Source organism: Lissotriton helveticus, chromosome 4_1 (assembly GCF_964261635.1).
Source record: "Lissotriton helveticus chromosome 4_1, aLisHel1.1, whole genome shotgun sequence".
Classification (NCBI taxonomy): Eukaryota; Metazoa; Chordata; class Amphibia; order Caudata; family Salamandridae; genus Lissotriton; species Lissotriton helveticus.
Genome location: NC_136063.1, coordinates 432,431,448 through 432,448,322, shown reverse-complemented (window position 1 = coordinate 432,448,322; position 16,875 = coordinate 432,431,448). Strand labels below are relative to the sequence as shown.

Below are 16,875 nucleotides of genomic sequence, written 5' to 3'. Positions count from 1 at the left end.
GAAGCCTACCCCGCCTGCCCCCACCAAGGCAGATTAGGAGGGTGGTGCAGTCCAACAACTGCCATTTTGTGTTGGGCTATATACTAGTCCAAAGATAGCTAAACATCTATTTAGGGGGGCAATTTGGGCTACCAGCCACCATTTTAGGTTCAGGCTACTTGGTGGCTGGTACACCTTGTCAGTGGTTGTTGTTTCTTTGTGGGATTATTGGGGATGATGATGTTCTGTATGTAGATATTAAGATAAGGAGCTTTCTTTAAAAAAAATACCTGCACGCTTCTAAGCCTAGATCATGAGGTATGCATGTGTACAAACTATTTACATCAAGACACATGAGATAGTACTCTTTCTCCCATGCAATGCCGTCTGTGATGTGCAAGAAGTCCCCTGGATCTCCAATGTATGAGGAAAAGTTCTCCACAAAAGGTCTTAAGAAATAATCAACATATCTAGTAGATAGCCAATTGAGGATACAATGGGTCTGCCCGGTTGGATTGTGGGATTCTTGTGGAATTTTGGCAGGAAGTATAGAGCAGGACGTTTAGGAAAGTCACACTCTAAGAACTGATATTAATCCCACTCCAATAAACCCTGTTTCCTCCAGTCCCTTAGATGGTCAAAGTAGAGCTGATGAGCTTTCAAAGTTTCTACTTTGTTGTATGGTCTGTAGCTAGACATGTTCTTTAGCTGTCTATAACCCTCCTTCAGATACTTGTCTGGGGAACCACCTCAGTGATACCCCCTCTTGTCTGATTGTTTTATCACAATATCCTCTTTTTCTTTGAGTTATTGGATGGCCTCATAGTTGCAGGGTAACAGGTTACCTCTAAGTTTCAAAGTTAACCAAGTTGAGTATTGGATTGTGCCTTACCCCTCATTTTGTTCACACATGGTGTGTAAAAGTTCTATATCACTGATGCGCAAGTTTGAGGGTTTGGAACTGGGTATTGTGTTTTGATTCTGTTGTTTTATGTCAAACCATCTTTTTAACTTAAATTTTCTCATGAGTGAAACAGATCTATGTGACTTTGTGTATAGTCTAGACTTGTAGTTGGACAAAAAGTTAAACCCAGTGATAGAACCTAAATGTGTGCCTTACTGAGAGCAATATTTTAAAGATTCACAACATTCCTCTCCACATCCACTATTTCTTTGTTGTTTGGCCCCTTAGTCTGATTCCCATTGAGCTGTTGTTGTCTTTTATTGTTCTTCTGCCTCTGTTTTTTTCTCCTTTTCCTCCTCAACCACATTTTCTTGGTGCTCCTCTGGAGGACTGTGCCTCTGATCTTTCTCGGGATGGTAGCTGAAATTCCTTAAAAAATGGCTTTATACTCCCTTAGTGTTGGATCTTTGTAGTGTTCTAGTGTTTTTAGAATGTTCCCTTTGGGTTCCACCTTAGTGTTCCTAATCGAACCTGGGTTTTGAAGGGGAGTTTGACAGTTGCTGTACTTGCTGTTGGCTGCTGCGCAGCACTTGTGCCATGGAATAAACACATCTTAATTCAACCTCGACTGTGTTACGGATGTAATCACTACAAAATACGTGGCGACGATACAAGGGCACAAGTGTCTGCTGAACCCACGATAAAAAAAAAAAGAAGTTACCTGTTTGTTCTAGCCGAGATCTGCGATGAAGTCGTTCGAAAGGGAAACAGACGACAAAGAAGTTGCGGAAGTAACGGATTAAAGAAAAACAAGGTACTGTGATAAATATTTGAGAAATTGCGCCGCAGCAGGATTGGCAGCAGCACAACTGTTTGAAGGGAAAAGATCGCAATTAAAAAAAACAAAAAAAGGTGCACGAGCAAGATTGAGGTCAGCACACTAGTCTGCCAAAAGCGGACATATTTGAAGTAATTGTTGGTGTCTTATAAGCGCATCTACGCAACGCGCGTGTGACGCATTAGACGTGGGCGCCATCTTGTATGTACAAAAAGGAGACTATTCTAAGCGGAATTACGCAAATGCGTGTGACGTATTTGACGTGGACGCCATCTTGAGTGAAGTAATAAAAAAAAATTTAAAAAGAAGAAGCCGCATTTTCGAGGGACACTAAGTTGATGAATATTTGATCGGAAAATGTTATTTTTAAAAATGACGAAGTGACGGAGCGTGTACACGGTGACACGCACACCTGTGACGAAGTATTATTAACTCTCCTTCGAGAAAAATACAAATACGAAGAAAAGATCGAGGAGTGAGATCTACACCTATTCTTAACTTATTTACAGAGATATGCATGTCTAAACAACACAGACCTGATGTGTTTCAACAGTGATGTGCACACCAGACAGTATTTTATTTTTTTTATTATTTCACTATAAGTTGTGTTAATACATATTTTGTTTTATTTTAGAGTCAACAAGGATTATTGTAGGAGCTTAAGGGTGGTTATTCTCTACTATATTATACAGAAACTATGCAGTCTGTTACTCCTCCACCACCTTTTTTAGAAGTACCAGGAGAACCCCCCATTGCCTGGAAGAAATGGTATGATGCTTTCACTAATTATCTTGGCGCGATTGGAGCTTCTCGTTACAGAGCGGAAAGGAAGAAATGTCTATTGTTAAATTCACTTGGGTTTGAGGGACGCTCCATTTTCAAACACCTTCCACCTTCAGTGCGTGCTCAAGAGGAGGAGGACATTGATGAATTTGTAGAAACAGTTAAAAAGCTTGAGTTACGTTTTGATGTTTAACCGAGTTTGGTTGTTATCAGACACAAATTCTTTAAAAGAGAGCAAAGGCATGGGGAGAAAGTAGAAGATTTCATTTCTGCACTATGCATGTTGAGTGCAGAGTGCCAATATGAGAATTTTAGAGATCAATTGATCAGAGATCAGTATATCTGTAAATGTGTTGACAAAAGTATACAACAAAAATTGCTCTCTTTAGGAAATCCCACTTTTGAGGAAACAGTGCGTGTAGCAAAGAGCATTGAAATCTCTAAGCTTTCAGTGCAAGAGTTGGAAGAAAAGCAGCCTTGTGTCACTAGTAAGGAGGATAGTGTGAGTGTTGTTAAATTTAAAGAAAATAAAAATAGTGTGCCTATACGCACGGAGAACAAGTTTTTTAGGCAAACAAATATCTGCTTCAAATGTGGATATTATCCACATATGAAGTTAGGACGTCCTTGTCCGGCTAAAAATGTGACATGTAGGACGTGCGGGAGGGTAGTACATTTTGCTAAAGTGTGTCAGAATGTGAAGAGAAATGTGTCTTACTCTCAAGACAACAAACAGGGTTCCCCTTCTTCCTTTTCTTCTACTGCTGTGGCAAATATGAGCGTGACTGACTACAGACAGGAGGAATTAGGCAATATTCAAGATGATTTGCGAGACATGGTTGTCGTTGTTGGAGATTTGCATGATGGCTCTGACTTGTCTACAGAATGTGTGGATCCATATACCGACATAGGTATAGGTGATAAGGTTGTGTGTTTATTGGTTGACTCTGGGGCGAGAATTACAATGTTGACTCAAGAATTATTTGATGAAATTTGGAGTGGTCATGAATTGCAACCTCCTGATAGATTTCCTGTCTCCTATGAAGGAAGGAAAATTGAGCTTGTAGGCTATTTTGAGGACACGTTAGAGTTCAGAGGGAGGAAAATGTTTGGTAACATTTATGTATCCATCAAAGGATTGAATATTCTTGGATGGTTCCATCAGGGTTTGTTCAAGATGGTGTTTAGGCCAGGAACTAAAGATCCAATTTCTATTGTTCAAACGGATGACTTCGTTGACAGATTGGTTGATCAGTTTCCATCTGTCTTTGGTGACGAACTTGGAGAAGTAAAAGAATTCATGCATACCATTAAGGTAAAGGATAATGCTATTCCTATTAAGCATAGGCTTAGGAACGTACCTTTTAGTGTTAGGAGTCAGCTGGAAGAGGAACTTAATGGTTTGTGTAGGAAGGGAATCATTGAGCCAATTGAGTCTTCTCTTTGGATTTCGCCACTTGTCGTCGCGAAGAAAAAAAATGGCGATCTTCGCGTTTGTGTGGACCTGCGTTGTCTAAATAAAAACATCTGGGTGGACTCGCATCCTCTGCCAAAAATCCCTGACATGTTATCCTTGATTAATGGTTCAAAGTGGTTTAGTAAACTAGATTTAGCCTCAGCCTACCATCAGGATGTTCTTGATCCGTCTTCTAGGCATCTCACGGCTTTTATTTCTCCAATTGGGTCCTTTCAGTACTGCCGCATGCCATTTGGATTGGCCTCTGCGGCAGCAGTCTTTCAAAGGATTATGTCTAACTTGTTAAGAAATATCAAGGGGGTCGTTGTCTTCCAAGATGATGTTTTAATTCATGGTTCCTCCTGCGAATCACATGATTATACTATGCTAAAAGTCATGGAGGCATTGCGTGATGGAGGGGTTGTTCTTAAAAAAGAAAAATGTGTTTTTAGAGTTCGGAAAGTGGAGTACCTTGGTCATATTTTGTCGGAGCAAGGGGTGGAACCGAGACCAGGACTGGTTAAAGCTATTGTCGACAGTTCTTCTCCAAAAGACAAGGTCAGGCTTACATCTTTCATTGGGTTGTGTGAATTTTATTCACGGTTTATTCTTGATTACGCATCAAAAGTGCAACCCCTTTCTAATATGCTTAAAAGGGATGTTCCTTTTCTTTGGGATGATAGGTGTCACTCTGTTTTCAATTGGATCAAAGAGCAACTTGTTGGTTCGAGAGTACTTAAACCTTTTGTTCCGAATGCTATGTGCACTATTACTGTTGATGCAAGTGGAGTTGGTTTGGGAGCTGTGCTCACGCAGAAGGTCAATGGGATTGAGCATACATTGGGTTATGCTTCAAGAGTTTTGCGTGGTGCAGAGTTTAATTTTGCCGTTATTGAGAGAGAACTCTTGGCATGCTGGTGGGCTATAGGAAAGTTCAGCCCATACATTTGGGATAATCATTTTCAGTTAAGAACTGATCACAGCCTTTTGGTTTCAATTCTTTCTGGCAACAAGGTGAAAGAGCACACTCCCAGAATTGCTCGTCTTTCCACGAAGTTGTTGCAATATGACTTTGACATAGTGTATATCCCTGGCAAAGAGAATGTTAGGGCTGACTATCTTTCAAGGCATCCACTTTCTTCTCAGTCTGAAAATGACTGTGTAGAAGACTATGAAGATGAGGATTGTTTTGTAGCATACTTAGGTTTGGATGACATGTGTGCTATCAGTGAAGATGAATGGAGAGAAGCACTCTCGAAGGATGTTCTTGTTTGTGAGGTTATCAATTGCATTAGGCATGGCTGGCCAAGGGAGAATAGTGTCCATTATTCTCTTCAAACATTTGTGAAGGTTGGAGATGAACTTTCAGTTGAAGGTGGACTTTTGGTTCGTAGTGACAAGTTGATACCTCCGGATGTGCTTAGAAAAAGGATTGTGAAAGGTGCACATGAGGGGCATTTGGGTAAAACTTTAACCAAGAGAAGGGTCCGTGAGCATTTCTGGTGGCCACAAATGGATAAAGACATTGATCTGGTCATTGATGAATGTGTGGTATACTCCAGTGCAGAGAAAAGTTTCAAGATACGGTCTCCGCCACTTCAACCTATTCATCTTCCTACAAGACCCTGGGAGAAGTTAGGTGTTGATTTGGTTGGTTCGTTTTATGCATTGCCTTCTACCTCTAGATATGCCATTGTGGCTATTGATTATTATTCCAAGTGGCCAGAGGTACAGTTCATTGGTGAGCCCAATTCCAAGAATGTGATAGACTTTCTGAAAGATTTGTTTTTGCGTGAGGGATTCCCTTCTTCATTGGTGAGTGATAATGGGGTGCAGTTCGTGAGTCAAGAGTTCAATTTATTTTTAAAACAAGGTGGCATCCATCATCTCAGAAGTGCTCTTTACCATCCCCAAACCAATGGTTTGGTTGAGCGAATGAATAGGGTGCTCAATAACTGTGTACAATGGGCCTTGTCTCCGAAATGTAATGTTCAAAATGCCGTCAGATCCATGTTATGGTTCTATCGCACCACATTTATCAACTAAAGTTTCTCCATATGAGCTTCTTCGTGGGAGAAAACCGTGTTCAAAAATCTGTCCGGGATGGATGTCGCATTGGGTGAAAACTAATTCCTTAGAGAATATGAATGAAGCAGTGAGGCACAATGTTAATCAGGCACAGTTCAAACAGAAATTGGTCTTTGACTCTAGAAAAATAATTTTTTCACAACAATTTTTTGTAGGTGATAAGGTTCGCATTAAGATACCTACTCATAGAAGCAAAGGCGATTATAAGTTTTTGATGTTTTTGTGGTGGACAAAGTGTGTGGGAATGCTGTGAGAGTGGATGGTAAGAACTGGTGGAATGTCTCAAGGGTTGTTAAGATCAATAGGCAACCTGATGATACAATTGATGCTGACAAGGATTTTTCCTGTTCTCCTGGTCCTGGTACTGGGGGGCTTTCTTCTTCTCCTTCTCGAAATGTTGAGCTGCATTCTGCCATTGGTTTGCACAGGAGTACGTGTCAATGTCGCGTTCCTGCAAGATATCGTTGATGTTTCTTTCTGGTGTTTCTTCTTTCTAGTTCATTTCTCGATTTTTCCTCTTCTTCCCTTCTCTGTTCTCTTTTCTTTCTTTTTCTCTTTTTATTGAACTTTTTCTTCTTTGTTTCTGCCTTCTGTGTCTTTCTGTTGTTGTATTGGAAGGGAGGGGATAATGTAGTGTTCTTGTGTTTTTAGAATGTTCCCTTTGGGTTCCACCTTAGTTTTCCTAATCGAACCTGGGTTTTGAAGGGGAGTTTGACAGTTGCTGTACTTGCTGTTGGCTGCTGCGCAGCACTTGTGCCATGGAATAAACACATCTTAATTCAACCTCGACTGTGTTACGGATGTAATCACTACAATCTTGCCAAACTTGAAAGGCGTCAGTTTCACTGGCATTGCCTCCGTCTTCTCCGTCTCCGTTGCTGATGTATTCACAGTGGTATAAATCAATATATTCATGTTACTTGTGGCTCTACTAGCACTTGCTCAGGCCTTTGTTCCTCTTGATTCCTGCAGATTTGGTCATATTTCTTCCCAACGGTTAGGATCTTTCCCATTTGGTAATCTTTGAAATCTCTATAAATATGTATTTGTTTTTTCGCTTTCATTTCTTCCTCTGCTTTATGCAGTTTTTTTCAGAAGTTCTTCATTTGTCATTCAAATTCTTCTTTGGTACCATATGTGTCTCCCTGTGAGTGAGATTGGTCCAACTGAATATTGAACTCGCCACTTAACAGCCGTTGCTCAGACATTAGATCCACCAAATGCTCAAATAGTGTGATATAAAAGTTTGTCTTATGTTTTGGTGGCCCATATACATTAACACACAACATCGTTTCCCTCCAGTCTCCCCCTCACAATGAACAGTCATCCAAGAATGTGGAATCTTCCTTGCAACGAAGTCCTTGATGAAACTCCTTTTTTTCTGTTTTGCTTGTGGAGTGATTCTGTAAGAGTTATGTTAGGGAGTGAAAGTGTGTCACGTCTTCCGCAAAGAGGGGAGTCTCCTTGAGGAAAGCCATCACCATGACTTTAGTTTAGAGCCATTTTGCTAGAGAGAATTCAAACACTGCACATTTCTTACTCAAGAATTTAAAGTTAGCCATAATGTCTAAGGAGGATGCAAGTTATAGTCAAACAAAGCTCCATTACATGACTTGGGACAGAGAAATAGAAGTGCATAAGTCCCCACATAATATGAAAAATGAAGAGGGAACATATCGGGTTGTCTTGAACTAGGAACAGGAACATGGAATGCAGGTGTTGCAAATTCAATATAAGTTGAAACTGCATTTTACAGTGCAAGGTATCAATCAAAAATATGAATAAAGAAGAATGGTCATAGAGAGAACAACAAAAAGAGTCTTGCATAGATCCAGGTAAGAGCGCAGCTCACATATGGATCCTCAACCCAGGACATGTAAATTGCTTACATTTGAGGTGGATAGGTCTCATTGGAGTGCCATGGGTGACAGTGAGACCATGATCGGGATCAGTAGAGGAGTTTAATCATCATTTGTCAGATCTCCCGTTTGGAGGCCACCACCCTGATTGATCAGTTTACGTGTTGTTCGCCTGTGCTTTAGAGTTTGGTGATTTCTCCAATACTTAGGTTTTCCTCAATTTAGGGTGATGGGCAATGGAGAGAATGGATCTGAGTCAGTCTGGAGTTAAAGAAAATTCTCAGCTACCTCCAGAGTATATGCAATGCAGTGTGTGCCCTTAACTGCAATAAACATGCATAGCAGAAACCCCCATCAGTAGGGAATGTTATTTTCACATAGAAAGTCTGTCACCCATTTGAATTCTTTCCACTTTGCCAAAGTATATGCTGGAATGTCCTGATAAATCTGGATATCATCGCCATTATGCTTAATGGTGCCTTATTTGCGGAAAGCTTAAAACATATGTTCTTTCTGTTTGTAAAAGAGAATCCCAGTCAGGACATCTGCAGTCAGGTTACACTTGTGTTGAAAGTCTCATTACTCTCTATGAGTGAGATCCAATAGTAAATACAAATCATCAGCAGGATGCCAGGAGCTCAGAATCTGAAATAGTTGAGCTGGTTCCCCTGATACGGAAATTGTTGCATTGGTTATGGTTTTCTCCATCGCCGACCTTCTGAATAAGAGTCTGTTGGGTTTGCCCAAGGGCCGCCAACCTTTCAAAAAGTGTGTCCTGTTCCTGGCCATTTTTCATAGTCGTTCCCTCAAGTTGGTCCAAGCATCCAACCAGTTTTTGTAGATGTCGGTATAAATCGGCTATTGATTTTGCCATGTCCTATCTAAGTGATGTCATCTCCTTGCAGATTTCAAGCATGAAGTTGTTGAAGTCATGTTTGGTGATGGGACCTCCATATCCACTTATATCGGTGATTCAAAGTCCACACTGTGTTGGGATGAAGAAGACTGGGCTAACAGAGCATACTTTATATTAGATGTCTTTTGCGCCTTGGGTTTAGTGGATGCCTTGTTTGGTAGGAGAGGACAGGAGGGTACAACTCAGTAGTGATATTGGGTATCTCTCAATCATTTACCACCCCTACCCAAGGATTATAATTCAAAAGTGTCGCTGGTACTGTACTCAAAAGAGGAGCATGCAATTGGGTCATCGCCTTGGCCACACCCCCAATCACCTTGTTTTTGATGGACTAAATGTTACCGGTATGCCCAGTCTTGGATCCCGTGCTCACTTTGTCTCTGGAACTGAGCTATGCTTGGCTGATGAGCCGTAATAAGGGCAAAACCGGTCCTGTGTTGCTTGTGTTCCGATTCAGGGAAGACCTGGCCTGTCAGTTTGTGCTATACTGCTCCCAATGGAGCAGGGTCAAGATTGATTTGGATATGGCTGGGTCCAAATTGACGTGACATGGTGGGTGAAAAATGATGGACTGGGATGCGGCCCGAGCGATTGCCAAGGGCTGAAATTAATTCAACCATTCCATCCATTAAGTTATTTTTGATGCCCTAAGTGTGATGGGTATGCCCAGATGCGTGTCCTGTGTTCACTGTGCCACTGAAACTAAGCTATATCCAGGGCCACTAGAATTATGGGGCAGGGAAGGTCTAAATTATATGGCAGAGTTGATGAAATAATGAAGCAAGAAATAGCAAATTATGCTGCATAATGTGCCAGCTTTTGTGATAGTATTATTTCACTATTTTGTAATTTTTACACTTGTTAACACTGTCTTCTACTATACTGAATGGGGTTGGAACAGTACAGAAACTGAGAACATTGCCATAAACAAAGTACTCCCAACTACCAACAACTGTGTTCCTTACAATACTGAATGGACGTGTGAATGTGTTGTGATGGTAAATTTACCTATGAGTTAACTAAATATGTGGTGGTTCTCCCATCCCAAAAACAGATCTGTTGACAGAGTAAGGGAAGAACCTGGGAAATGCACTGATAGATGTGCAGGTAACTGCATAGTCTCTCTTACAACTACAAGCTTTAGCTTGACTTTGACTTTGGTCTCAACAATAGTAGCAATCCATTCTTGAGTGGCTTTTTTAGTTGGCGTTCAAAGGGATTGTTTGCCCAATTGTCTACTGAACTCTTCCTCATGGTGAGTCTGTAAACATCCCCTCTGGTCTGTTGCCCAGAGAAAAGATGCATCTCCTCTTACCTTTTTCAGTAGAAACTCATGGACCCAGACTTCTAGTGCTGCTGTCTTTGCCAAGGGAGGTACCCAGAAGCTGAGATACTCATCAGTTTTTCGTAGGGTGCTGGCTTCTGATTTTGGGCCTTCTTCCGCTTTTCAATGGTATATATACTGCTGCTTAATAGAGTTCGGATTGCAGATCGTCCAGATGTGGGTTTGTAGTGTAGTTCCTATATCCCTGATAGGCTCTGCGCATTGGAATAATATAAAGTATAGCTTTGACATAGGACTGAGGTCAGTATGTCTCTATCAAGTACATAAAACTCAATTACTTGTGTGTGCCAGCTAACTCTGAGGTCACTAGAAACTTCTCGAATAAACAAGAAGGGATTAGTTTCTGACAACAGCATAAACATGACAACTTTATTTCCCTTAGAATCGGAACAGTCTCAGAATCGTGAAAACAATAGATAACAATTTCACTCAGTCAATCGTGCATGCTTCGTTTCTACAGAGTTTACACAGAAATAGATAGACGGGCGTTTCAATAAAAAGGGTTTATTGAAAAGTCTTATTTCTCGTGCAAGAGATATGAACTGCTACAATCATAAGACAGAATCCAAAGTATAATACGTACAGCGTTAGCAGTAAGATAGAATAATACTGCAATAGCATGGTTTGTAGCTATGACATATATTCATAAAAATACATACATAAATAACACAGGCTAAAATGTGAATACTCATCTGGTGCTTCTAGCTTGTTCTACCCCAGTGTACCTAACCTAAGTGTAGTATGAGGTAACAGGTAGGTGCTGTTTTTCTATAGGCTAGTTTAGCTATAGTTTGGATTGGTGTTGCCAAGATTTGCCAAAAGTCCTTCAAGGTTCTTGTCCGCTCCATACCTTAGAATCAGAGAGGTTGGAATCTCTTTCCGGGTCTCAATCTCTAACAACCCGCAAGGGGAGTCAGAAACACTGGAGCTGGATTCTCTGCATGGAGGATGACAGCATCTGGTCAGTGCGTCAGGCGGGGATTCGACTTCCTTCCGAACTTGCCGTGGTGAGCCGTGTCGTGCAAGTATGCAGCCGACCATGGCAAGTAAAGGTATATTTATACCTTGAAGGTGTTTAGGAATGCCAGTATTGACGTAAAAGTCGGGCAGGTGAACGTCACGAATAAACCCCTAAGGAATAGATGTTCTTGCATAATAAATTAGTTCTTGGAGAAATCAATAATCCAAGCACGGGGAAGTCCTAACGGCTTAAGAGTCTGGTTTTCCAAGAACTTGTGACGTGGATGGACGGATGTAGGTGGCTATGCCAGTATTTGGTTAGCCTGGATAATGCCTAAATAAGGGTAGGATTTCTATGCCTAAATATGGGCAATGCGAATTGTGCCTATACAACGTAATAAATAGGGAAACCTATATACGGTATCTAAATCGACACACAACACCCACTCCACTTTCGTATGAACGACATTACTAAATTCTAAACATGCTAAATATATCTAAAATATAGCTACACATGAAGTGCTAAAAACATGTCTAAAATACACTGTAAAAATGCATTAAAACTGTTGCTATGCATAAAAATGCAATGGTGCTGTACATATTAAAGCAATGTATCATTCCAAGCATATATTTACAGTGAATGCTAAATGAATGAACATACATTTATATACACATGATGAAATGGCTCGTAAATACAGAAGAAAAAGGTCGAAACCATTTCATGTCAAGTTACATAAAACAATTGTTATTGACAAGGTGACATATTGTCTCTGAAAGTGTTTCAAAGAATTCTGTTCTCTATGAATAGTTTCTACTATAAGCAGATTTCTGTGCCAAAAATGAAAAATACAAACTTGGAAAAAAAAATTAATCATAGGAAAAATTTCCAAAGTTAATCTTTGTTTTGAAAAATGAAGGCCAAATTCAGATTCTTCCCGGTACACTGTGTGCTGAATCAAAAGTCAGTTTATGGGGATGGAGAGAACATGAAAACTTCTAATCTTGTAGACAAAAAGTTGTCTACCGTTGTACGTGAAAGTTGGTTTACCTCGTTTAGAAGACCAACCGCACATAGATGAGAAGCATCGCCTTCAGCATTGGTCGCATCAGCAATGTTCGTATCAGATGTTACCTGTGTGCCTGTTGTTTCCTCTCATACTCAGTAGTAGCAATTTGCATCTGTGAGATCTCAATGAATGCCGTCATCAGGATTGGTAGCTGCTGGGGACAAGACAGAGCATGGGCCATTACCGGGTACAGCAGAGTATTGATATCCGTAGGCATGACGGATGGGAGTGTTAGACAGATGTATAGCACGCATTCTTCATCGCAAAGCAGGCAGCGTAGAACAGGTAAGCTGCAAACTTGCCAAATTGGTCTGAATGACAGAAACCATGTGGTATTTAATTTTCGTAGACGAGGTAAACCTAAAATTTGGACGATGCGCTCATGATACTTCATCTACATTAGAGCTCTCTCTATGGTGCTTGGAGTGACGCTGGTGATTTGGCTTGCCATATATCGTAGCAGTAGGAAAAAATAGGATCCCTACAACAAGTGCTAAAAGTAGTCGCAGTCCACCAAACACAGATTGCACGGAGTTGGGAATTATTCTGAGGACTGCTTGAAAAGGTGCTAACAGTCCCGAACACATGTTCTTAAATACATGTACAATACCGCTCATATCAGACATGTTTAAGATATGTTCAAACATTTCTGAGAAATGTATAGGGCTTGTATCTCGGTTGAAGTCCTTGCAACTTGTAGATCATACGTTTCTGTGGCCAAGGTCAGAGGCACTGTTTGTTGTAAAAGAATGGCTTTCATTCTGCTTAAAGTATCAATTCGTATAGACGAGATGTTCAGTGAAGGCCATAAAGGCGACTCCCTGGCTGTCTTGATCTGAGGGAACAAGACTTGCATACAGCAAGTGACCCTGGATGTAACCTTTACTAGACACGGAATACCTGGCAACATGCCACAGCAGCTGTGATCATTCAACATAATGTAACTTCCATTCGAAAGTTGGCCAAAAATTTGATTAATGGCTGCGGCTGGTGAGCCTTGCAGGTGGCAGGATAAGTTTGTAGTAGAACCACTACAGGCTCCGAAATTAATACCCTGACATAGGAGAGAACCGCTTAGTGTGTTTTTACAGTTTGTACCGCTAAGAAAGGCTTCACGCCCTCCACTCCAACATGTGTGTGTGTAAGGTAAATCCCAGGATGTCTTGATGTTTTCTTTACCCAACTTTTCATACTTGCCTGCTTGTATATTTCTTAGGCAATACTGAAAATGGAAAGTTGTGACAGGCAGATTAATTTTACCATGTATGATCCACTCAGTAGCTGTTTTTTCGGCCACCGTAAATGGTAATTTTTCCAGGTTTTCAATGCTTAGCACCGTATAGCCTGCTCCCCTTTGTGCCAGTTTGATCTGTTTATCAGTGAGATTGAATTCTGAAAACAGTGATGTAGTGTTGATTAAACGCCAAGGCACATAGCCTGCATGCAGGTTTTGTAGCGTCCAGCCTAATAGCATGATAGAACCTAATTGAGACTGACCATGTTGCAACATGACCAAGACTTGTTCCATGATGTCTATGGCAGAAGACACAATGCTGTCCAAGGAATATATCCTGGGCGACAGAGTTGTTAACCCATGGTCTACTACAGCGAGAGATTTCTCTAAATTAATACGATCAATTTCTCGTATTCTTTCTGCAGTTTCTGCTTGGGTAACCTTCCATATTTCATTATAAGCAGCATAGATACCAGCATATATGATTTTTTTTTTACGGGATCTTCTTGACCCTAACAAGAATTCCCTAAGGTTTGTGCCTTCTTTAAGTAAAGATAAGTGTTGGTTTACATCCTCTAGTGTAGCTTTCTGTAGCCAATCAAGGCAAAGTTTCCCTACACTGTATGTTGTTACTACCCCCGGATGCTGTCTTTGAACATATCTTGGGTCTGGCCTATTGATAGTGAAACCCTGTGATTTGTTCAGGAATCGATTTTGACAGTTGTGTGTGTCTGTGGGTCAGAGCAACCATTTGTTCCAATCTGATCTGAGCTGTTGTGATGCAAAATAGTATGTACGTCGACCTCCCCCTGTGTAGTGCTATTGCTTGCAGGTGCAGGTATGGACGGAGTATTCATGTCTTTGATCTTGGCTAACCCAAGGCAAGATGTTTGTTTTACAGTGTCATTCAAAAACATAATTTGCTCAGGGATGATACAGGCTCTAAACAAAGCTTCTACCCCCTATACTTGCCAATTTTTTGCACCCCAGGCAGATTTTGTCTCAATGTTGTCTTTCCAAAAGTCGAAACCCTGTCTAGACAGTTGGGCAATAAAGGCTGCAGAATAAATCTGTTTGGTATTGGTTAACATATTTTTCGTTCCTGTCTTGTTCATATTTTTAAAGTAAAACGTTTCTGGATCCAAACTTCATGAAAGGTTTGAATCTCTGGACTCAAAGTTATTGGCACTAAATGAGAGAGTCTCTACAGGAGAAGCTGTAGCTGTGGGTCTGACAAAGAGGGTGGAAGCATCAGAAAAAAATATAAGAGATTTAAGAGCAAAGGACAAAAGTATGGAGGAAAAATTGGAAGCCTTGGAGAACCAGTCTAGGAGATCAAACTTGAGATTTCTTAATGTGCCAGAAGGCAGAGAAGGGTCAGATGTAAAGAAATTTATCATCTCGCTACTAGAGGAATATTTCCCGTGGTGTAAATCTTCAGACCTGGAAAATGACATCCAGCGGGTTCACCGTGACCCTTTTGGGAAACTTAAAGAAAGAAAGAACCCTAGGAAGATTCTGGTAAATTTTAAATCATATAATATTAAAGAAAGGATTCTGAGTGAGGCTTTAAAAACAGGGACATTTAACAGAGATGACTGGACTTTCAGAATCCGATCTGACATTGCAAAGGTGACACAAGATAGGCAATGGGAGTTGGGTCAAAAAATGCCCGAACTAAAATCACTTGGGGCTACAGTCCAAATGAAGTTCCCGGCCTCACTCAGAATCATGTGGAGAAACAAGATGTATAATATAAAAGATCCTCTAGAGGTTGATAACTTGTTAACTCTAATGCGGGACCAGATTCAAATTTAATCTCAAGCCCACTCCTAGGCATAAAGCCAAATACACTTGCTGTGGGAGATCACATTTATAATGATCCCATGAAATCTAGTTTCTAGAATCAAGACATACTTTTCACACTAGCGTCCTTATCTAGTCTTTTTTCTTTTTAGGCACGGAGCTCAAAGAGGGCCATAATTAAGGCCCAAAGGAAAGGGAGGCTTTCCCAGGGAGGGTTGGTGTCTCCCCGTCCCTCCTTTTTTCTTTTCTTTTCCACATTTTTTGTAAATATCCACGAACACAAGTGGCTTTCAGCCATTTTAAGAGGGGAGGAAGGAGAGGGGGGGGAGCACATGGGGTTTGGGAGCAAATTAGGGAAAAAAACAAAAAAATGTCCTCATCGCAAAATAGAGGAGAAAATCGGGAACCAGATGATTAATAAAGAGCGCCACATACCTTACAGAAGGGGATGGAAAAAAACCTGAAGAATATAAAAATAATTACCTGGAATGTTAACGGGTTAAGAGTTAAGAGCAGAAGAAGGAAAATCTTTGAATACTTAAAGCTTGCCGATAGCGAAATATTAATTCTACAAGAAACCCACTTAATGAAAAAAGAATGGGAAGAGATCATTAAAACTCTTTATTGGGTTGAAGACTATGTCTGTACTGACCAACAATGCGCCTCAAAAGGGGTTGTTATTCTTATAAAAAAATCCCTGAAGGCAAAAATACTATCCTCCGAGATAGACCCCAAGGGGAGATGGGCCCTGGCCAAGATTACTTTCTTTAACAATACCTTTATTTTTGCCGGGTACTACGGCCCTAACATAGACGACCCCACCCCATTACAATCTTTATACTCTCACCTAATCTCAGTAAATTTTCCTGTGATCCTAGGCGGTGATTTTAATATAATCTTAAACCCAAACACAGACCGGATACCAAAAGGGAAACAGAACACCTTGCCTAAAATGAGAGAATGGCTGACAATATATAAAAGAGATCTAAATCTCATTGACGTATGGGACGAAAAGGGTTCCAAACAGGATAGATTTACTTTTAATAATAAAAAACTGAGAATACAATCAAGAATCGATTATTTCCTAATAGATCAGGGACTTCTAGAGAATACTCATAAATTGACCCGCTTTCCCGCTCATCTATCAGACCACTCGGCCGTCCAAATGATATTAAAAATAAATGATGTTAAAACTATATCAAGATGGACTTTAGACCGTTCGATCCTCCTGTATACTACAGTAATTGATTTACTTACACAAGAGACAGATCAGTATTTTCATGATAATAACGGGAGTGCTTCACCCCAAATGATCTGGGACGCATACAAGGCAGTAATTAGGGGTAAGATTTGTAGCCTGGCTATACATAAATCAAGAGAGGCAAAAAAAGAGATTCAGAAAATGGAAGAAAACATAAAAATATTGGACAGACAGATCTTGTTAGATACTTCCTCCCCGAGATATCAAGAATTAATGAGGGAAAGGCTCAACCTGAAGGAAAAATTATCATCACTATTGGAAGGAAAAATTAGGGAAAGATGGGAATGTAGTAAACTTGCCAATTATGAATATGGAGAGGGCTGTGGAAAGATGCTCGCATGGAAGCTTAAATCAGACCAAGTCAGAAATAAAATAAATT

General features: G+C 40.5%; 1 protein-coding gene across 6 annotated transcripts in view; it reads left to right on the top strand.

The window, feature by feature from the left end:
* Positions 1-16,875, top strand: part of CPQ (carboxypeptidase Q) — a 2,048,903-nt gene that overhangs the window by 1,166,433 nt on the left and 865,595 nt on the right. The gene's annotated exons all lie outside the window — the stretch shown is intronic.